Raw genomic sequence first — 24,328 nt, forward strand, 5'->3', positions numbered from 1 at the left:
TTTTATAGCTATCTAAGCTTGTATGACAGTTATATTTGATATATTGGCGAGTTTTTATAGTCACTACAAACTTTGATAAGAAAAAATATTTGTCTGTATGAATCGTTTTGTTAATTGGTATATATTCATAATGCTTACATCAAATCATTACCGGTTATTTATGGGGTTCATGTTGTCTTTTATGTACTGTTTGTCTTTTCGTTGGTTTGTATCAATGACTTAAACAGTTTTTAACTTATGATTTTGATTATCCCTTGTGTATCTTCCGCTTGTTTTTGGTGGGGTTCGTGTTGTTTAGTGTGTCTTTTATGTACTGTTGTCTTTTCGTTGGTTTGTTTCCATGACTTACACAATTTTTTATTTATGATTTTGGTTATCCCTTATGTATCTTCCGCCTATTTTTGATAAGGTTTGTGTTGTTTAATGTGCCTTTTATGTACTGTTTGTCTTTTCGTTGGTTTGTTTCCATGACTTAAACAGTTTTGTTTTATTTATGATTTTGATTATCCCTTGTGTATCTTCCGCTTGTTTTTGGTGGGGTTCGTGTTGTTTAGTGTGCCTTTTATGTACTGTTGTCTTTTCGTTGGTTTGTTTCCATGACTTAAACAGTTTTTTTATTTATGATTTTGATTATCCCTTGTGTATCTTCCGCCTGTTTTTGGTGGGGTTTGTGTTGTTTAGTGTGTCTTTTATGTACTGTTGTCTTTTCGTTGGTTTGTTTCCATGACTTAAACAGTTTTTTTTATTTATGATTTTGATTTTCTCTTGCGTTTTTGATAAGGTTTGTGTTGTTCAATGTTGTCTTTTATATGCTGTTTGTCTTTTCGTTGGTTTGTTTCCATGACGTAAACAGTTTTTTATTTATGATTTTGATTATCCCTTGTGTATCTTCCGCCTATTTTTGATAAGGTTCGTGTTGTTTAATGTGTCTTTTATAAACTGTTTGTCTTTTCGTTGGTTTGTTTCCATGGCTTAAACAGTTTTGTTTTATGATTTTGATTATCCCTTGTGTATCTTCCGCCTGTTTTTGGTGGGGTTTGTGTTGTTTAGTGTGCCTTTTATGAACTGTTGTCTTTTCGTTGGTTTGTTTCCATGACGTAAACAGTTTTTTATTTATGATTTTGATTATCCCTTGTGTATCTTCCGCCTGTTTTTGATAATGTTTGTGTTGTTTAATGTGTCTTTTATTTTATTTATTATTTTAAATATCCCTATGGTATTTTCGCCTCCTTATGACATAAAATAGTAGCCTTTACGTTGCAAATGAGGAATGGTTAAAAAAATGAATAGGCCATCTAATTTTAAATGAACTGTTTAAGGGGGAATATAATACAATTATTTGCAAATCGAGCATTAGAATATTTTTTAAGGAAAAAACATACCCATTTGAAGTTAATAGTTCACTCTCTTATTGGTTAATTTGATTGACAATTAACGTACAAATCCGTGATTATATGCAGAGGAGTGAAAATGTATATCATCACAACTAACTACTTCTAGAAAACAAATTAAAAATGGCATAATTTTTGCAATTTTTTAGAAGCCATTTATACTAAAAGATACCTAACATTCACATAAATTAACAAATTACAAGAACTATTTTTATACGAATTATGTTTTCATTTATTGACCGATATCTTGAAGATCAAAATGTTTTGGATCTTCTTCTTGGTGCATTATCTTTGTAAACAGTTGAACATCTTTTTTAATTTATGACTTTATTCTTTTTTTAAAAGAAACTTAAGACCGTGGGAACGATTTTTAATAAAAACAGAAAATGAAACATATCATATTGGAAAAATTAAAGGTTAAAATTTCAAAAGACGGGAAAAATTCGGGTAATGGATCCAAAGTGCAACAATTATAAGGGTTGTGTGAAATAAGTGAAAAGGTATGAGAGGGGTATTTACTAAAATTGTTTTTGTGCAAAGTAAACTTGAAGGAATTTTTCAATGTTGAAATTAATGATTTACATAAATGTGATGTTTGCACTATGATCGTATCTAACGGTGTTAATAAACGGGTCATGATATTGTTTTTAATACCTTAAAGGAACCTCGTTATATGTCATAATATACTGATTGTAAATCACATATGATTTTTATGTCATTTCTAAATATTACCTGAGGACACCATCACGACACGGTGCTGTCAATCAAAAGATGAGTTATATTTGTTTAAACAAGTACACGTGGCCATCAGATTTGATAACGATCTTCCAAAACTGTGGGAAAACTCCGCCCCTTACTTTCAAACAAAAGTGTAGGTAAAGTTAATAAAATGTCGAGCTCAGGTGATTCATATTAAAAGTTTACACAAAGATTTATATCTGAGTCTCGCGACCACCTTATCATATTTAAGAATTTTTAAGTGGTTAGCTGTATACGCTGTGACGATATGTCTTTGTATGAAATCGTGGGAAAATGCCTAAAGAAAAGAAATGAAAAGGACTATGATACACAAAGATTAATTGTAAATGTTCATTTCAACTCACCTGTTAGGAAAATATATCCCATCTTTAAACCACACGTGGATGATTTTAAATGTCTTATTATGTCATTTGTGAAGATAGATGACCTTGATTGGGGGTTTCTGAACACGCGACAAAAAGATAAGTAAAAACAGGGGGTGGGGTTCGCCTTGTTAACTCTTGTTTTAATTTATAAGTTGAAATAAAACATAAAAAAGGGTAATGTATGTTCATTTTTTTGTGTGAAAATAATGTCAAATGAGAAAAAAAAGTTTTTCTAACTTTAATAGATATATTTTCAATACAAAAGAACTTTTTTGGTAATCATGTGTGATGGTACCATTATCTTCTCAGCGTCATTTAGTGTTTCTTAATGTTCAAATATATATTTGCATTTTTATTTTATAGATAAGATGTTTCATGATTTATTTGGACTGCTAAAATGTAAATGAAACAAAAACTTTTTTTTAATAAAAGTAATTAATAAATCAAAGAAAAATACAATTGATAATATTAATCCAAGATTTTTGGGGATAGATAAAACTATTAAGTTGAAGATTGTCAAAATTGCGTGGTATACATTTATGGTTAAAAAACACATTAAAACTTTTTTTTTATTAGTAAGTACAAAACTTTCTAACTTTACTATCATTTGATACAAAACTTTGTAAATCCCTCCGAAATAATAATAGTGAAAAAACTCATTAAATTTATTATCAAAAACGATACTGAAAGTAATAGAAGTTTAACCATAAAATAATTTTCTAATGTCTTTCTAATTTTTTTGGGCATAAGACAATGTTGTCCTATTTGCACTATTGTAATAACCTTAGCTGTATTTGGCAAAATTTGTAGGGATATTAGTTCCTCGACGCTTTCAATTTCGTTTTTTATTTGGTCTTTTTAACATTTTTTTCTTATTCGAGCATCATCGATGGGTCTTTTGTAGACGAAACGTGCGTCTGCCGCAAATGAAAAATTTCATCCTGGTATCTATGATGAGGTTTTTTGTCCTATTTGCACTATTGTAATAAAGTGATATTCGATGAACAAGATATAACATGTCAATCGATTTATGTAAATAAATGAACACATGAGTTCACATGTCATGTTGTAATATAGATTTGTCAATGATATCATGGATCCTTATCTTATTTGACAAGAGTGCTTGATAGAATCCATACATTTTGTTTTATTTTATCACGCACCAAATAGATACCCTGGAAAGTCATACTACATTGTCTATATTTGAACTTCATGGTATATACGCATCAAAAAGAAACCCTATAAATGCATACATGGGCGTTTTTCAATAAAAGCGTTCCTTTCAGACCTAAAAAAAATGGAAAATCAACTAGTCTAAAATTTATTTTCAAGAGTTATTTTGAATACCTCTATTATAGACCTGTTTGTAAACAAAAAGTGCAATCTTAAATACTCTTTAAAATTATATTATTTTCATAATTTGTGTACTGTTTCGTAGGGGACTTTTGTCCCCTACGAAACTGCTTCTAAACACACATATTTTAGCAATTTTAAATGTTTCCTATAGACATTCCAGTTTGTTTACTTTATATACTAGAAAAATCTAATTTTTTTCTGAATTGGAGAACCATTTTTTATCGATAAAGATTAGACAGTAGTTCACATATGAAGGTACAACTCATGTTACGTAGTGGACATTTTGATACGTTTCGTAGTTGACAATACCGTTTCGTAGTGGACAAAAAGTTTCGTAGTTGACATCAACCCTATTCTATGTTAATAAAAACATAATAAAAATTACATGAAACTAACCTTTGTTATTTGCTTTGCACGAATATAATTGAAAAAAGAGTAAAAAAAGACTGCATGGTAGTGGTAGTGTCCACTACGAAACTTTTTTCTCCCAAACTTGTTTCGTAGGGGACCGTTTCGTAGGGGACGTATTCATATGTTTTATTTTTTTCTCACACCCCCAATATTGCAATAGTAACAAGACTGACTGTATTCATCAAAGCGTTATTAAGCTGTACACTGATATTTTTTTCATAATTTTAAAACCAGTTACTGCAGGAGATTTGACCCGTTTCGTAGTGGACATTTACAAAAATACGGTATCACTCTGGTCCATTTGATGTGCTCAATTTTTCTTACCAACAGTTTAATTGCCGTTATAAAAGCATCACTTCTTTTGTAAGACCCTAATGTTTATATCTCTTGCAAACAAAAAATTACATTGATTTTATAAAACTGTTTATAAGCAAGTTTTAATGACTTCGTTTCGTAGTGGACATTGTGTTAGGGACACACCTTCTAAAATAAAAAATCCTATGTTAAAAGCTGTTTATTAAAATATGTTGGCTCTAAACATACTTTTGAATTATTAAAGAACTTATATTAAGTAAAATTAATATTTATTTCTATATTTTTTTACGATATTTGAGAGTATGAATGTTGAACAGGCGGTCTAGGGACATGCCATTTTGGTTGTTTTGGACCATTCAGGAATCAATATCTTATCAATCCCTCTAAAAAATAAACTGTTTCTTTGCTTAAAAATGTTATATCTAATTCAATGTACTGACTGCACAAAAAATTACTTGCAAAGATCAAACACATTTTTTTTTAAAGCGGCTGGGACAAGAAAGTACGTTTTTATTGAAAAACGCCCACATATATCGGGCCAAATAAAAAATCTATATGTTTCCTATTTCTCTACCTATCCTCTATTTCAAGTTTAGAAAAGTTTTCTTGGTCATTTTTAATAACCAATGTTAAAGTCAGAATTTCTCTCCGGGTGATTCAACTTTAAAAAATGACAAATAAAAACCATTCCCTACCTATCAACCCTATTTTTCAAAGATAGGAAACACAAATATTATTTCATTTGTCCTTGTCTTTATTTGAACTAAATGGTACTACTTTTAAAAAAATCATAATAAGTCCACTTGTTTATACATAATGTATGTGATTATATGTAAACATAGTAATCCTTAACCAGTGCAAAACGAGCAATGATTGATTCTTTTTGCATGTGATACTATCATGCAATGAGAACTGTGAGTAACAGATTGTCTAAGGAATCGACTTACTCTTACATGCAGTGCAATTATGTCAGATATATGATGTTGTGTTCATTCGATTCAGAGCTAGTCAAATCACCACGTCCTTAGCTGCTGCCCATGGTTTGTCAACTTTTCTAATGCAAATTCAGTGGCGGATCCAGAAATTTTCATAAGTGGGGGCCCACTGACTGACCTAAGAGGGGGCCCGCTCCCGTAACGCTTCAGTGATTCCCTATATAAGCAACCAAATTTTTTCCCCAAAAAAAGGGGGGGGGGGGGCCCTAAATCCGCCTCTGAAATTAATTGTAATTTTGTTGTAGACTAGAACTGAATTTATGTATTTTCACTTACAAATCTATATATAGCGTTCTTATTTACTGGAGTGTGGTTCCTCTTACCGATTGTTGTTGAAAACACATAAAGCACTGCTTGTCACCCCAGCTTGAACCAAAATATATCTGGAAATGGAACTACGTGGTCTGTAAGTGTTAGTATATTTTGAATAGTAGACCTACAAGATTGGAGAAGTTCGTCTTCCGTGCCCTGAAAAAAGCCAATCACTTGTCAGACGTAGACAAATGTAGAATATAATTGCAAGCCAGATTAACATTAGCGGAATAATCATCCTGCGTTTCCGGCTTCATCAACGGCGAGTTATAAAAATGCTCAACAAAGGTCCTTGGGGTCTGTAACCTTCCAATAAACACCCTATAAGTATAACTGATTTTATGACATTAGGCTATAGATGCGTTCGAAATACCGTAATGGTAAATTGAACTTTAGACATATGAATGTCCTAATTTAAATCTCAAGTTTGTTCAAAATAATACATAAAATTACATGTTGAATGCAAGATAAAGCTGTTATTAAACACGAAGGATGTTGATGTTACAAATTGGCGTCGAACAGTTTGCATGTTTTGGTTATTTAAGTTGGGTTTTTTTATTTGTGTAAGTGTTTTTATTTCTTGGTGGCTGGTACAAATATACTTATATATATTACAAATTAAAAAGCAGTCTAAGGCCTAACATATACTTAAAATATGTGAACAACACCTTACAAACATAGATTAAAGTTCGATAACTCCGGTTTAAAAAGGTTACTCTAAGTATAATTCAGTGTTTACTATTTAATCTTCATATATGACTTCCTATCATTACCTCAATGTTCATTATTACTGCAGTATAATCATAAAAGCAACATATACACCTGTGTGTTACCTATAGTTGTTCTTTTTTTTGGTTTAGTTGGGAAATATCTCTCTGGCTATCACAATTTCATAGGTATCATAGGAATCAAGCCCCCTACTCATCCTTGTGGCAGACAGTTTGATTTTGGAGCACTTGTCTTATTTTTGTTTCTCGGATCCCTATTATTTTTCCGTGGGTTTTACTGGAATCTAATTTTTAAAAGTTCTGGGTCCTCCTGGGTACATGTACAATTTGACCAGAATCATTCGAACTTATTTTTAATCGATTTCTCTAGAGTTCTAGCTATACAATAAGGTATAACCCACCATTTTCTACCAAAGAAAATGCCCGAACCAAGCTAGGAATATGACAGTTGTTATCCATTCGTTTGATGTGTTTGATGTGTTTGAGCTTTTGACTTTGCATTTGATTAAGGACCTTCCGTTTTGAATTTTCTTCGGAGTTCAGTATTTTGTGATTTTACATTTTGGTACGAATGCTACAGGTTTCTTTAATTATTTACAATAGTGTCAGTTTAGTTTCTAACTAGTATTGTCATACAACTTTGGAAGATTTTCACCAGTTATTTTGGTTTAAAAAAAATAAAAAAATTGACTAATATAATATTAATTTGCAAACTTTGATAGTACTGGTCGGACACCTATCAAAATAAATTCAAAACCTATCAAAGGGGTTACGTTTGAAAATGCCAGTTGGTTGATATTGGATTGTATAGAAGCAGAAAGTGCATGTTTGGACAAGACATTCCTAATTTTCTTTCACACTCAGTTGGTCTTCGAATAACAATAAAACCTGTTCATGTTAGTATCTCCTTATAATCAGCACGAAAATTATGATCGAAAAGAACACGTGTTTTCGTCTTTCAAAAGCTCATCAATAAATTGTTTTCAACTACCCGTTTTAATTCCACCCCCTTAAATTTTAATCTGTTCATGTCAATGACAGATCATGTACAAAGTGATAAAAATTTAAGGCATCATGAACGACCTTTCATCTTTATTTACAAATGTTTTTAATAAATTAACTTAATAAAAACAGATTTTCTGGAGCGAAGCAACTGGGTCTGCCTTGTCGATTACAGTGTGGGAAAATATTTTCATTTTTCGTCAAATGAACCTTGCATTATATAATTTTTAATGAGGCATCTTCATTTTTAATTTAAATTCTGATAGCCTTGAGTTTGTACGTAACTTGAATGGTTTATAATAATACAGGGAAGTGAATTTTCAAAAAAATGATATTGAAATTATATACATGCTTAAACATCAAAGACTTGAAATGTTTACAAAGTGAAATATCGATTAGTATAGAAACTATATAAAACGATTTCGATCATGACTTTACTGTAAAGATATTGAGTATATATAAAAAAGAAGATGGGGTATGATTGCCAATGAGACAACTATCCACAAAATACCAAAATGACACAGACATTACTGAACAACTAAAGGGCACCGTACGGCCTTCAACAATGAGCAATATGTCAATAAGACAACAACCCAACAAAACAAAACATTACATAGTAAACATATATTCATATAAAAAATAGAAATAACACTTTTAATATTTCATAAATCGGAAGCGCTTTTCTGGATTTACTCCCAGAAGGAACGCCTCAGGCTAAACATTAGAAACCCAAGAATGCACAAATGTATAAGAACAAAAACACTTAAAAAGCTACATGACCATATAGGACATAAAATGATATGATCTATGCTCAACTTTGGCTGACGGAGTTGGAACCTTAGTTTGTAAATAATTTAATTCATAAATGGACAATTAAGATTAAAGAAAGATTTGGTGTTAATCATGTCAGTACCGAAGTACTGACTACTAAGCTTTTGATACCATAGGGGACTCCACAATTGTGTCTATTCAGGCCTGCAAAAAAAAAAATAAAACAACACTTGATAAATGTCATTCGTCCGAAGCTCGTTTCTGGGTTTGCCTTCATCAACTTTCGAAAAAGCCAAGGACGTACATAATGATTGAAATAGTTGAAGATCGGTATTACAAAAAAGCACTTAACATTATAGCCAAATCCATCTAAGGCCAAATTTCCCAGATTGAGTTAAACTATGCACAAAAACCTATAGTATGTAGTTCTAAGTTAAATCAAATCTAGAGGTTTTAAATAAATTGTATTAAAGTGATAACCGAAGATTTACCTACAACATTAAATTCTCAAAAGGAAAAAAACATAAAAAACTGTGGACTTCCTCTTGAAAAAGTGACGGGTTTGAAATTAGTTTTTTTGATGTGCAGAAAAATGAGTGCAGAAAAAGTGCTGATGTAAATAAATCATGTGTGAAGACACCAGAATCTACAGATAAAGGAAAATAATTATGATATATACTAATAAAAAATATGCTCGCAGTTGCTAAAAGCAAACTCAAAGTATTGGTTAGCTGACATTGAAATCCATGCCGTAGCACACTCGGTGGCTGTATATAGGATTTCACATAGAAAGATTATGAGCAGTGTTAGAATATACGATTAAGTGGCATGCCATTAGTGAAAAAGTATAGTTTAAGCTCCATTATAATATATATAGAAAGAAAAAAAGAAAAATATCATTATAGTTTCAAACTATGATTAGGTTCGAGGACAGTTGTTGGTCTTATTGTCGTTTTTCTTATAGCTATGATGTTATCTGCTTGTTTTTCTTCGACTTGCAGTTTTAGGTTGCCCAAATGATATATCTACCACTTTTTTTTAATTACTACATGCACATGACTTTTAGTACATGAAATAGTCATGCTATGAGCTGTCTCTGGTTCGATTGTGGTTGAAACTGAAATTAATTCTCACGGATATAGACAAAAATTGATTGTTACGGATACAGACAAAATTAAGTATCACGGATAAAACATAAAAATAATTGTGATAGATAAAGACATGCATTAATTGTCTAGCCGGATATGGACAAAATCAATTGTCACTGATATGGACAAACGAACGAGTGCACTGCCAATTTTATTTTTTCTATGTCCCTAATACGCTTCCGTACAAACGTAATTACCGCAAATATAGAAGAAAAAAAAACCTGGTACGGGTATGAATAAAATGTTCCTAACAAAAATGTTCGCAACAAGTAAATGAATTTGGTGTAGTGGTTATCACATATTCCTTTGCATAAACAAATGATTGTTATTGCGTATCCCAAGAGATTACTTATAAATCAAATGTGTTTATAAACGATTTCAATGTGGAATTGCATGCCCATATTATGGACAGTTTCAAATGTTTTTAAGAAATGCAATTAAGTACAATATGTATACAGAGGTCGATTTTTGATTATGTTATTCTTGCAGTCTGAAATCTGAAAAGTAATAAAAAGATAATTTATATAACCAATTAAACAGAGGTTTTAATATTGCAAAGAGTCAACAGAAGGAAAAAACTCGCAATTCAATTTCTAGCGGTATATGAATACATGTATGTTATCATGTGTATAAAGTGGCGTAACTCTGTCAATTTTACCTGACTATGTGACACATGTACCTTCTATACAACTCCTTCCATTTAAAAATTTAATTGTAAATTTCCTTTTTAAGGAGTAAACCATGCAAAAAATTTGATGATGTCACGGTCACATGACAAAATATTGTATATGAGCTGATCGATAGACAAAAAACAGCCAGCCTATCAGAAAACGTGTGGCATTCAAAATAATATTATTTTCATGTTGAATGAACGCAATTTAAAATTTTATATGTATTTTAATCTCATCTAAATCAATATGATGGTTTAGAACGAAAAAGTTGTAATGCGACTATATATACATTTTTAAAATAAGAATAAAACACTACTTTTAATAAACTGGACCATACTATTGCACTAATGGAGAAAAAAACCAACATTTAACCACATTTTGGTAACAAAAAATCACTCTTTCATTTCAGACCGTTCAGTGTTGTCAATATAGAACCATGCAGAAAATGCCGGTTTTTTTTACGCGAATTAGTAAAACATTGGACAGTTTAAGTAAAAAGATGTTCAGTGAAATATACTCTAAGAGACGGTTGGTTTTGGAACCTAAACTTTAAATGTTATTTTTTTACGTTACTTTTAGTTGAGTTCATATTTTTATGCTGTACATAATGTTTATTTTTCTTATGTAAAGATGATGTCATATTTTACAATGTACCAATTTTAAGTCTGAAAATGTTTTATGAATATTTTTACTTGTCTATATATATTCATTGCATTTGCGGATACCCCGTCCACAAGTGTCCCCGTTGTAAAGGGGTTGTTTTTAAATATACATATAAATATATTTACCATTTAATTCAGTTACAGTAATACTCAATTCATGGTTATTGAAGCAATCAGACAGAAAATGATACACGTGTACATTTATCATTAATTTATGTGCAATTGAATATGAGGTATATTAGGATAGGAATTTAAAAGAGGCTAAACATGTTTAGATGGAAACTTAAGGAGGCTAAACATGTTTAGGATGGAAACTTAAAGGAGGCTTAACATGTTTAGGATTTAAACTTTAAAGAGGCTAAACATGTTTAGATGGGAACTTTAAAGAGGCTAAACATGTTTAGAATGGAAACTTTAAAGAGGCTAAACATGTTTAGGATGGGAACTTAAAGGAGGCTAAACATGTTTAGGATGGAAACTTTAAAGAGGCTAAACATGTTTAGATGGGAACATAAAGGAGACTAAACATGTTTAGGATGGGAACTTAAAGGAGGCTAAACATGTTTAGATGGGAACTTTAAAGAGGCTAAACATGTTTAGAATGGAAACTTTAAAGAGGCTAAACATGTTTAGGATGGGAACTTAAAGGAGGCTAAACATGTTTAGGATGGAAACTTTAAAGAGGCTAAACATGTTTAGATGGGAACATAAAGGAGACTAAACATGTTTAGGATGGGAACTTAAAGGAGGCTAAACATGTTTAGATGGGAACTTATAGGAGACTAAACATGTTTAGGATGGGAACACTTAAAGGAGGTTAAACATGTTTAGATGGGAACTTAAAGGAGGCTAAACATGTTTAGGATGGGAACTTAAAGGAGGCTAAACATGTTTAGGATGGAAACTTTAAAGAGTCTAGACATGTTTAGATGGGAACTTAAAGGAGACTAAACATGTTTAGGATGGAAACTTAAAGGAGGCTAAACCTGTTTAGGATGGAAACTTAAAGGAGGCTAAATATGTTTAGGATGAAACTTTAAAGAGGCTAAACATGTTTAGATGGGAACTTAAAGCAGACTAAACATGATTAGGATAGAAACTTTAAAGAGGCTAAACAAGTTTAGATGGGAACTTAAAGGAGACTTTACATGTTTAGATTGGAACTTAAAGGAGACTATATATGTTTAGGATAGAAACTTAAAGGAGACTAAACATGTTTAGGATGGAAACTTAAAGGAGGCTAAACATGTTTAGGGTGGAAAATAAAAGGAGGCTAAACATGTTAAGGATTGGAACATAAAGGAGGCTAACCATGTCTAGGATTGGAACATGACGGAGGTTTAACATGTTTAGTGAAGGAACGTAGAGAGGTTAAAATATTTGCCAAATAACCCCTTCTTTTCTTTTTATAATCTTATTTCATTAAGTTAAAAAAAAATGAAATCTAATAAAGTCCTTGTTATTATTTCATAGTTTTTGAGAGAAAATTGAGCAAAATTAATTGTTAAATACATGATTTTTTTTTAAAGAGAATAATTTCTCGCCAAATTTTCAAAGGATGAAATCTAAAAAAAAAAAAAAAAAATAAGGGCACAGACCTATATCCACGGTTTCTGCTTTCTTACGCTCCATTATTTATAAACTATAAATTTATGATTTGTTATTTTGAAACAGAGGAGCGAACATCCTCAAATAAAAGGTCATAGTTGCGTAACCTGTCCGGCAGGTGGAGCAGAGATTGGGAGAAATGGGATGTATGAACGGCGTCGGACTTAAGGGGCGTCGAACTGTCGAACTGTCGAGCGGACTCCGATGGGGACTGTCTTGCTCAGTAGAAATGGGGATATAAAAAAGTAAAATCACAAAAATACTGAACTCCAAGGAAAATTCAAAAAGGAAAGTCCCCAATCAAATGGCAAAATCAAAAGTTCAAAGGAATGGATAACAGCTGTCATATTCCTGACGTGGTACAGGCATTTTCTAATGTAGAAAATGGTGGATTGAACCTGGTTTTAAAGCTAGCTTAACCTCTCACTTGTATGACAGTCGCATATAATTCCATTATATTGACAACGATGTGTGAACAAAACAAACAAACACAATACTAGGTAAAAATGACACAAATACGGGTAAATAGTCTAATTCGGTAGGTCACATTCGTGAAAAGGGAACGGGATTGTAGTTACGACATAAGGAACATATCCGATATCATCTGTGAAACTGATATTCCATAACGGTCAACCAACTCGTGATGGCGTCCGTAAAATTTACAAAGTGATGATTTCAACTTCACCATTTGGAACTCTTGGTTTAAAATAAAATTCACAATTGGGAAGCTGAAATCATCTCTTTCGTCGTTAAGTTTTGTTTTCAACCGACCCTCATAGTCAATTTCTAGATATAAGTCATAATCAAATGGCAAAATCAAAAGCTCAAACACATCAAACGAATGGATAACAACTGCCAAATTCCTGACTTGGTATAGACATTTTCTTATGAAGAAAATGGTGGAATGAACCTGGTTTTATAGCTAGCTAATCACATTCTTTGCACGCTCAAATACGTTTGCTTTTATAGAGAGAGAGAACTGTACTATACAGAGTTGCTTCAGAGCAAAACAATAAAGTCTACCCTTGTGCTTTTCTAACAAGTAGCAGTCTGCTCTTTGGTCAGGTTGTTGTCTCTTTGACATATTCCCCCATTACCATTCTAAATTTTATTATTTCTCTTGGTCGAAACATATCAATATATTTTTTTAAATACATGCTGTTAACCATGATCTCATCTTTGATATATATGCTTGAAATATTTGCAACTGGATGACCTTAAGTAATCTGTTAAGCTTTATTTAAGACCACAGGTGTTAATCACACTAACGACCAGGTTAAATTTATTGGAAAATTTCAGTGTATTTGGACAAAATATACCCGAAAGAAATGAAAATGGCATCATATTTTGTAATAAGAATAGGTTTTTGTAACACTGCCTAAATGAAGTTTTATATGAGCATCTGAAATTAAAAAGAAAATAAAACATTGTTCAGAGATCAGGTGTGAAAATGTCGTTTATTTGACATTATGCTCAGTAGATTTAATTTCAGGAGTTTTAATTTGACATTTAGGGACACTTTTTGACAAGTTTAGAATTTCAACCGAGACAGCTAAAAGCCTTTTTGTGAAATTCATTTACCTTATTTTAGATAGGCATGACACAGAAGAAACAAATTATCTTCTAAAATAACAATAAGATGACAAAACACGGCTCACCAAACCCGATTGTATCAGTTTACCTTTTTGTAATTTTGTCACAGAAGTGACACAACACGTGTGTATACGTGGGTCACGGCATCTCTAGAAACACCCAGAAATGACAGCTGGACAATGATAGGAACTTTTGACCACCACAAAGTAAACTATACATTAAAAAACTTAGTGATACGAACTGTTACCATCTAATGGCTTTCGGAATTTAATTTCAATTTGATTATTGGAATTAATTTGAATCAATTTTCGTCAAAAAGATGAAAATTACTTAGGCCTTTGTTACCGCCTATAAAACGTGAACTAATTTTTCACTAGCGTTGTAGGTGTTCCTTTATCTAAGTGTTTTTTACCGAGGCGTCATATTTAACAACATTTTTTAACTACATACGACCATAAACTTCTGTTTTAAATATCTTAAGACCTTTGAATCTACAACGGTACATAAACCTTAAGTATGATAAGTTATCTACATATGGTCACTGCTAGTACTTCCGTCATTAGAAATTATATGATAATTTGTCAAAACTTAATAGCTCGGAAATGAGTACGACAAATTGTCTTTGTTTCACTGACAGATTAGAAAGTCCTGCTTGAAAATTCACCTTTCTTAATCGCACGATACACCATTCTTAAAAGTACGATACTCAATTCCCAAAAGTACGATACACCATTCCCAAAAGTACGATACACCATTCCCAAAAGTACGATACGCCATTCCCAAAAGTACGATACACCATTCGCAATCGCACGATACAACTATCCCAAAAGTACGATACACTATTCCTTAAAGTACGATACACAATTCCCAATCGCATGATACACCATTCCAAAAATTACTATACATCATTCCCAAAAGTACGACACACCATTCCCAATCGCACGACACAACATTCCCATAAGTACGATACACCATTCCCAATCGCATAATACACCATTCCCAGCCGCGCGACACACCATTTCAAATCACACTGTACACCATCACCAATCGCAATATACACTATTCCTAGTCGCATGGTACACAATTCCAAAACGCGCAATACACACCCTTACCCATTGCAACATAGTACACTACACTATTCTCCACTGAACCATTTCTCCGTTACACCATACTTATCAATGTCTAGGGATCTTTTAAATTAAATCGTACACCGGATGGCGCTTTGGACAATTAAGATTACAGCGTAAAGGTTGAACAACAGTATATGTATAACCATAACCTTTGCCAAAAAGTGTATTAAAGGCGGGGGGGGGGGGGGGGAACAACATTAGATGCGTACTTGGACCAATCGTCTCTTTTTATATATTTATACATATCGCACGCATTATTATACATGTTTTGCAAAACTCCTAGAAATTGATTTTGCACAAAAATAGTTCCTGCCGTCTATTCGGAATTCCTCTAATATTTGAATGACGAATTTGGCATGCCAACAACAAATACATATACCTCATTTGTTGCAAGCACATGCATCAAGTAACTTTTGAAACCTAACCATTCTTCCGATATAAGGATTCGAAAAACGGACGACTGCAATGTTTATTGGCGATGATTTACCCATCAGTCGAATCAAAGTAAGAACCAAGCAGACCCTGAAAATCTGATTATCTGACCATGCAAGCTCAGAGCGCCCGTAGAATAGTGTGGTACCGATACTATAGGTGATTGGAACCAGAATAGAAAAAGTGACGTCTAAAATATAAAAAAATATGTATGTTATCGAAGAACTACCTAATAACTTTCTTACAGTCTTGAATCGCAAAAGCCATGTGTTTTATAAATTTTTAATAGATTTTTTATATAATAGATTTATAATCTGGTTTCCTTCTCAAAATTTAAAGAACACTTAAAAATCTTGATTAGATTATGACTTATAATATTTACCAACATTAAAGTTGAGTGTAAAATGATATATATTTATGAAATTCCGGCAGGTATATATAGAATCATACTTCTATAGAAATATGTACTCCATAATACCCTATATGCAACAGAACAGCAGCATTATAGAAATGTATGAACATTAATAATATTAGGATGATAACAATTTGTCGTAAATTAAATTTGTGTCACAAAGATTTCTCGGAATTAAAAATACTTTTTTTGACATTTAACAATATATAGTTTTGCACATTTCAAATATCATAATTGGTAACAAAAGAAATAAATGACTCGTTTAAATTAAAATTATTTTTAATAAGCCGATGATACGAAACTGTCATTCAATTTTCGTCAGATTAAGTAAATCAACGCTATCAATATTGGTCCAGGTGACAAATCTAACTGTTAAACCTTTCACAATATCTTAAGATTTAGTATCAAATCAATAATATAAAACACCTGTTTATGACACCGTTAACACTGCAGGTAAAACAGTCAATGACGCCCGAGAGGTCCGCGTTACTGGCGTGTCAACCATGACAGAGGTCAGCTCTTTTGTGGTGAAGGTAGTCTATGTATAGGTATGTCCACCATACCGCAAGCGACATCTGGACGAGTATCAAAAGTTTGTAAGGAAGCACGTGTCACATAACTCCGCTGTCACAATAATGGAGTATTTAATTGTTTAAAGCATTGTTAAAAATTTTTAAATTTGTTTAGATTTGAATGTCAGATTAAGCTTATTACAGTAATTTGTTTACGGCAAACATGTTGCAAAATTAAATTGTGAAAGACCGTTATAAATTTAACGATGTTTATTCAGAATTAAGTACTTATTTGCGTATCTAAACTATGTAAATATATGTCTTGAATACATTCAATTAAATTTGTATGGCATATATTACGGTGTCATGAATGAAATACGACCCGGTCATTTATAGACCTTGAAGGGTAAACGCCTAAATACATATACATGTATGTTGGCCACAAACATTTTCTGAGATTTTGTTCTAATAAAATATGAGAATATTGTCCAAAATTTGAATACGAGTTAAAGTCTTCTTTAATCCAAATAATCTTGAAGAAAGTGAAAAATAAATTAAAACTTAGCTTTATTCTTATATGAAAATAACAACTGAAGTGTAGCAAAGTACAGAAAATAATATATTCAGTGAGTCTATGTTTTGTTACAGCTACCGTTCTCAGTTGAGCTTTTAATGTCCCTTTTTTTTAATCTCGCAGGAAGTATATAAATATCTATTTATTTTAAGATTGATGAGCCGTATTCGGTATAAATTCATTAAAAAGGTAAAGATTTTTTCATAAAAATTAGGGTGTCACGACTACCACCCATTAATGAAGAATAGTGGCCTTTGTTCTAATATCGGCTACTGTATTAATTGGTTATTGTATGTTTGTTTGCTGTTTATTCTGCTGGGTTTATTTTTTTTTGGGGGGGGGGGGGGCGGGGGTATAACTGTTTGTAATGATATAATATTTATGTGGTAAATGGAGACTTATACGCTTCTGTTTTATAAACATTGACCTATAATGGTTTACTTTTTTTAAAGGAGAGTTGTCTCATTGGCACTCACGCTATATCTATCTATTACATAAAACACAGTTAAAGGGCAGTAACTCAATATTCTCTATTCCACTTCATTAATCCGCCTCTCAAGTTCATGTTCGAAAAACAGTAATGCTACGCTCTATATATATGATTGAATAATGCATACTTGCCGTTGTTTACTCAGAACGCATGCAACTAATTTTATCGCTTAATTTACGATATTTGACGGATCAAAAACAATTTGACTTCTTGAGAAAACACACGGCTGTACGAACTGATACATTTATAATCTCCTGTGAAATCTCGGGAGATTTGTTAAATTTCATTACGCATGCTTAACTGTGGTGTGCATTTCATTTAATGGCACGTGCATATTGTCTACCTTTTGATCCTGTATAGAGTAAATATTTCATTTGAGGATTGAAGCAATGATAAGTCTACACAGGGGACTAACTTTAGGACTATCGACTATCACGATCAAAGTCCGGCCTTACGTCGTGTAGACCTTATTATTAAATTTTAAGGCAGTTTTGTTATATCTTCTGAATTGTTGGTGACAGCTCTACTATTTGCAGATGTCATTATTTTGTGGCTTAAGAACGGTGGAAATTGCAATGATTAAAATGGGTCGCAACAAACTAAATATCCGATTTGGCATATAATAACAACAAAAGCTTATTGTTATTTTTCCAGAAACAAATCTGATTTAAAAAAAGTTTTACCCATATGTTTTAAATACATATTCAAAAAGAATTAAGATCTGCTTGGTGATTTCAGAAAAAAGAATTTTAATTTAATTATACAATTATTTTTAACATAAATGCATAAACTAGCATCAAAGTAAGTTGATACCTTTTATCTATATATATAGAGTCATTTTGATTACACCATAAGGATTCCGCATTACCTGAATATAGACCCTGTTGCTACAGCTGTACACAAATATGTTGTACCTACATCGTCCCATCCCTTGTTAGTAAAATATGTAGTTACATGTAGTCGATAAACCGGTGCCAATAAACAAGAATTTTTGAAAAACATACCAAAAAACTTTTCCATATTATAGTAACAAAATAATTGTAATTTTTACCGGAGAGATCAATTTTACGTCTTGATGACATATTAACGAAAGCAATCATTATGACAATTTAAAAAAGAGGCATAATGATACCGAACTAAATCCACCAAATCAGTGGCGGACCCAGGGGTGGGGTTTCGGAGGTTGGAACCACCTTTTTTGACGATCAATGTCTTTGAATTGGGGAAAATGGTTAGAACCCCACTTTATCCTGCATTTGAACCCACTTTTAAAAATGGCTGGATCAGCCCCTGCAAATCTTGTAGTAATTCATGGCATACAAGATTAATCATTATATAGTTATACTATCCTTAAGTGTGTTGATGCAGTCGCATCTGTATGGCTTTTTGTCAATACATTTTTTTTTGGATATGAATAATCGGCTTTCTATTGTAATGTAAAGTAAATGTGCATTTAGATTTTAGCGAGAGAAATTTATGTATTACTGATAAATTATTACACCAGGGTTTTCGATATCACAAACTGGTCAAAACATTTACTAAATTTTATCACCGGTATAAGGAAATAATTCGTAAATATAACTCAACATGCAGACATCTTATACGTTCAGGTATTTCACATCCAAAATTTTATGGAAATATTCTTTATAAAGCACAAAAATGTCAGTATTCTCCTCAGAAACTAACAAAACCTTTAAATAGACTTATTAAAAGGGGATATAGTTACGATACTGTTGTCAGGTCATTAAAGATTGCATATTTTGGCTTTAACATTGATTCACTGATAGGGTCTTTGCATCGGAACTAAACACATTTATTTCTAAAAAAACAGTTGTTGGCATGACACGGGTTATGTTCTTCTCATATATTTTATGATAGTATGATACTAAACCCCTAACGGGAGGGATTGTACCTGATATTCATATGATGAAGACATAATCTTTCAATCAGTTTAATTGAGGTCTGGAGCTGGCATGTCAGTTAACTGCTAGTAGTCTGTTGTTATTTATGTATTATTGTCATTTTATTTATTTTCTTTTGTTACATCTTTTGATATCAGACTCGGACTTCTCTTGAACTGAATTTTAATGTGCGTATTGTTATTCTTTTACTTTTCTACATTGGCTAGAGGTATAGGGGGAGGGTTGAGATCTCATAAACATGTTTAACCCCGCCGCAATTTTGCGCCTGTCCCAAGTCAGGAGCCTCTGGCCTTTGTTAGTCTTGTATGATTTTAAATTTTAGTTTCTTGTGTATAATTCGGAGTTTAGTATGACGTCCATTATCACTGTACTATTATGCATATTTTAGGGGCCAGCTGAAGGACACCTACGGGTGCGGGAATTCTCGCTACATTGAAGACCCATTGGTTGCCTTCGGCTGTTGTTTGCTCTATGGTCGGGTGGTTGTCGCTTTGACATATTCACCATTTCCTTTCTCAATTTTATTCATTCGAAGTTAAAACATAGTACCTACCAAGTCGTTACAAAATTACCAGACACAAGAAAACTTTAACCTTTAACGTTGAAACATGATAAATGTAAAACAAGTCTTTTAAGTCAATTCTCTGATGTTTTGTTTGTCGGTTTGATTAATCGACGATTACATGGTTTTCAATTTGGAGGTATTCACGCACGTGGGAAGATGATTTTGAAAATCGCAAAACATTGTGATGTTGTAAAATTTATGTGACAAAGAGTATTGACCCAATCTTATCATGTTAATCTGTACACGTCAAAATTCCAAGTAAATAAATTTCTCCAGCTGTGTTAAAAGCAGAAAAATTCTGAAGTTGAAAAACTCTCAATAAAATAAATTAATGTGTTCTGTCACAAGGTGTTGATTTGTAGTGGGTTCCGGAAGTTAATGCAGATCAGGAAAGCGTTTTCTTTTCTTCTTTTAATTTTATCGCAGCACAGTTTGCAGCAGTCTTCTCAAAAAGGTCGTTAGACGTCATATCAATCTCGGACCAGGGTTGCCGTTCCGAGTTGAGTTAATTTCCATTTTATATTTTGAAAAAGAACTTTCTTCTGGTTTTAAGGTATTTTAGGTAACAGTTATTTTGGGAACTCAAAAATTAGAATGAAATCATAATGCCGAAGTAAGAATATTAATGTATATTGTTTTTAGTGAAACGAGTTCCGTTCTACATTTAACCATTCGCTACATTTCACCATTCGAAATAAAATTGGTCTATTTCTAACATTATTCCTTAATTGAAAGATCATTTATATTTATTATGTATGTTACTGAATCCGCATTTGAACAGAGATTGTCCATTATTGGTCCTCTATTGGAAATAAAAAGTTCAGCGTCAAACGAATCAGGCATGTGCTATTACCATTAAATGTATAGGTCAAGGCCATAAGACATACTTACAGCTGCCAATCGTTGCCGTGTGTCTTTTACTTCGTAAAATCAATTTGCCGCAATAATTTAAATTAAATCAATATTTGAACCATCTGCACTGGTCGGCAAGTCAAAAATTTGTATTCCATTCGCGTCAGTTTTATTTTTCAGTATTATCTATATAGCCTTCGCACGTTGTATATTTTGTTAACTATATTACTCACGTTTTAAATTCCGGCTGATTCAGAGATCTCACATTTGGTGTAAGGGAGACAACTCTCAAATTCTTAACCATCAAATACGATTGACACATATCTGTTGGCAATATCTCACAACCTATATATTGTTTATCGTTTGAATATTATTAATTCAACGATTGCATTTCTATGATATACAAAACTTACACCCCTTTCATCGTTTGCATTAGATTGTAATTTTGTTATTTTGAAACGAGTTCCGTTCTTTTGACTTTTTATTATAAAAACAACTGTTAGATTACTCCCCAATTATCAAGACATAGAGACCTTTTGCCCATATTTTTTTATCAAGATTAACACATGTATTCTCATATTCTCTTCATGATAGAGCCTACGTGTAGAATGGTGCGTTGTGGAATCATCATTTAATGAATCCTTGCAGAAAAAGGAACTTATCATTTTTATATATACATTTGTACGCAAGAAGTTACAATACGCGAGGTTAACTCTGGTTGCCATATTTGTTTATCTATTAATTTTTGTATAGATTAGTCTGTTAGTTTTTTCAATTGGAGTATTTCATATTAAGCATGTTGGGCACCATTCCAGCAGACTATATAGTACGTGTTCTACTCATTGTTGAAGATCGTACAGTTGCCACTACATCTATTCTATTTTCACTATGGTGGAAAGCTGTCTTATTGGCGATCATACCATACCTCCTTCCAATAAGAGCGTTTGGGCGCAATGATTTATATAATGATAAACGTCTATCTGAGCTCTTTTGTTGGGCTGTTGTCTCTTTGACACATTCCCCATTTCTATTCCCAGGTTTATTTTTAGTTTTCTGAACCGCTGTCAGTCACTCTCATTGGTTTCTTAGCTGTTAATTGTGAACAGTGTGTACAAAACATGGATACGCAATTGCGCTATTTGCTTATAAATTACTCTTGCGTCGCATGTCATGATGATGTGGGAATAGCTAGCCTTTTCAGCCACCCTAACAGTTACTGAGCCTACTTTATACAAGTTGATAGTCGGATACGGAATGAGATGAAAAGTGTCCGCACATCTTTCAAGTAAAACCATGTGCAGGTTTTTCTGGGAATGTATTGGGACACACATGTATTACCCGTTCAGATTTTGTGTTTCATTAGTGAATATTGCCACCTGATTTACAATTGCTATTGGCAAGTCCTTTTCATGATTCATTTTTCTGAATGGGGTAATACGAATTTATACAACTTCAGAGCTCATAAAGTTCGTTTGGTATTGTTAACTCTTGAAAATTGTACAACATATACTCTGAACAAAGTATATATTAGTCGGGTGTAGGGTTAGGGGGAAAGACCACGGTCATTAATGATCCACGAAGTTAACAGAAGCCTCCAGTCCAAATGGCGGGGTTAATCTCCAAAAATTGCTGAAAACTACTTATCAAAACATGTTTTGCAGAATCTTTTGTTTGGTTGGGGTCTCATAATGCTTAATGACGTTTGATTTTATTCAAATCTGAACTTTTTAGTAACTTTGTCAATGGTTCAAGTCGTAAAAGATATGACTATCTGGTTACAGTTGCATGCGAGGCAAAATAGAGGTATAAATTACAATACACATTTGTAAGTTTCTGGGGCAAATAATGCCGCCACATATTTAATGTTATTTATTTCAGCAGTAAACATCACAATATCGTAACAAAAATATAAATGTCTTTAAAGCACTTCAAAGTTTCGATGTAAAAATCAGAGTTTCGATGTAAAGATCGTGTTTTAATATAAAAATCGAGTTATTATTGCGGTTACCAAGGTCGCCATACTGGTTCATCTTTCAATGTACTTAAAGAAGATGAAGTTGAAGGACTAGAGCGGTGGCGAGACATTTCCATTTTAAAACAAATAGGTTCAGACAGAGCACTTTTATTGTCTAATCTCGAGTCTCGAATGAGGTCCATAAATTTGCTTTGATTGGAATACACATCACATTTCAGATGATGCGAAGATAACCCATTTTGTTTTGAGTGTGGCGTCATCATATGTCCATTTTGTAATAAAACTGGTTCAAATGTTTTTGACTCGGAACGAAAGTCTGAATGCGGCACGGAATATGCACTATGCTGATGTGTATAGTCACTGGTTTGTTCGGGGAACTGTATAAGCAGACGTTCCGAAGGTAATGACATAACGTCATGTCCGTTCTGTGGAATTTGCACATGTAAAGGTTGTAGAGGTATTTGTCCGTTATTTACAGGTCCTGTAGTTGAGCCTTGAGTACAGCCAGAAATATGATTCATCACACGATTTCTTACATTGTCGTTAATACCTTGACTAGCACCGAGATATCGCGCGACTTCACTCGCACATTCAGCGTATCCGAGACTATATTTAGCGGCAACAGTTGGATCGGCAGCCATGGCAGAGGTAATCTGTCGTCGTTGCATCGAACGAAGATATTTCACGGTCATTTCCAAAATGTCAGCTTTCTCTAGTTTTGAATAATGTGTAGCCTAAAATACGGGAAAAAAGACAATTATAATAATGCATCTTAAATTGCAACATTTAAAACTTAATGACAATTGTGAAGTTATTGTTGAGTGTTTAAATGAATAGGCCAGCTGTTAAAAGTTGGACCATGAAATAATTTTCCAAAAGAAAAATAGAAATTATTCATTATACCACTGAAAACTGACCTTGCGTTAACATGAACTTAATTTAATTTTTCTGATCTTTCGGATTATTTAAAACATATTCAGGCTGTTCAGATGGTTTATTCGGTGGTTTACCAGTATGGTCTAAAAGTTTCATGAAAAAGGTAAAAAATCATTATCTTTAATGATTTTATATAACTTTAATATTTTAAATTGTTCAAATTAAATGTACAGCTATAACTTAATTATTATATTAACTTACATCTTTCTTCATGGCTTGTAACACTAATGACTTGAGCTGAAGTAAGCAGTTATTAATCCTAGCTCTTCGTCTTTTTTCCATCAGTGGCTTTTTACTCTGAAAAGTAAAATAGAAACATTTAAATAATTTTCAAACAGTCACGAACAACCAAAGGCAGAAAATGAACATTAGGAATTAACGACAAACTATTAGCAAATTGCAATGAACTACATCAGATATACCTTTCAAATACAATGTTGT

Source organism: Mytilus galloprovincialis, chromosome 13, assembly GCF_965363235.1.
Source record: "Mytilus galloprovincialis chromosome 13, xbMytGall1.hap1.1, whole genome shotgun sequence".
In the NCBI taxonomy this organism is placed as follows: domain Eukaryota; kingdom Metazoa; phylum Mollusca; class Bivalvia; order Mytilida; family Mytilidae; genus Mytilus; species Mytilus galloprovincialis.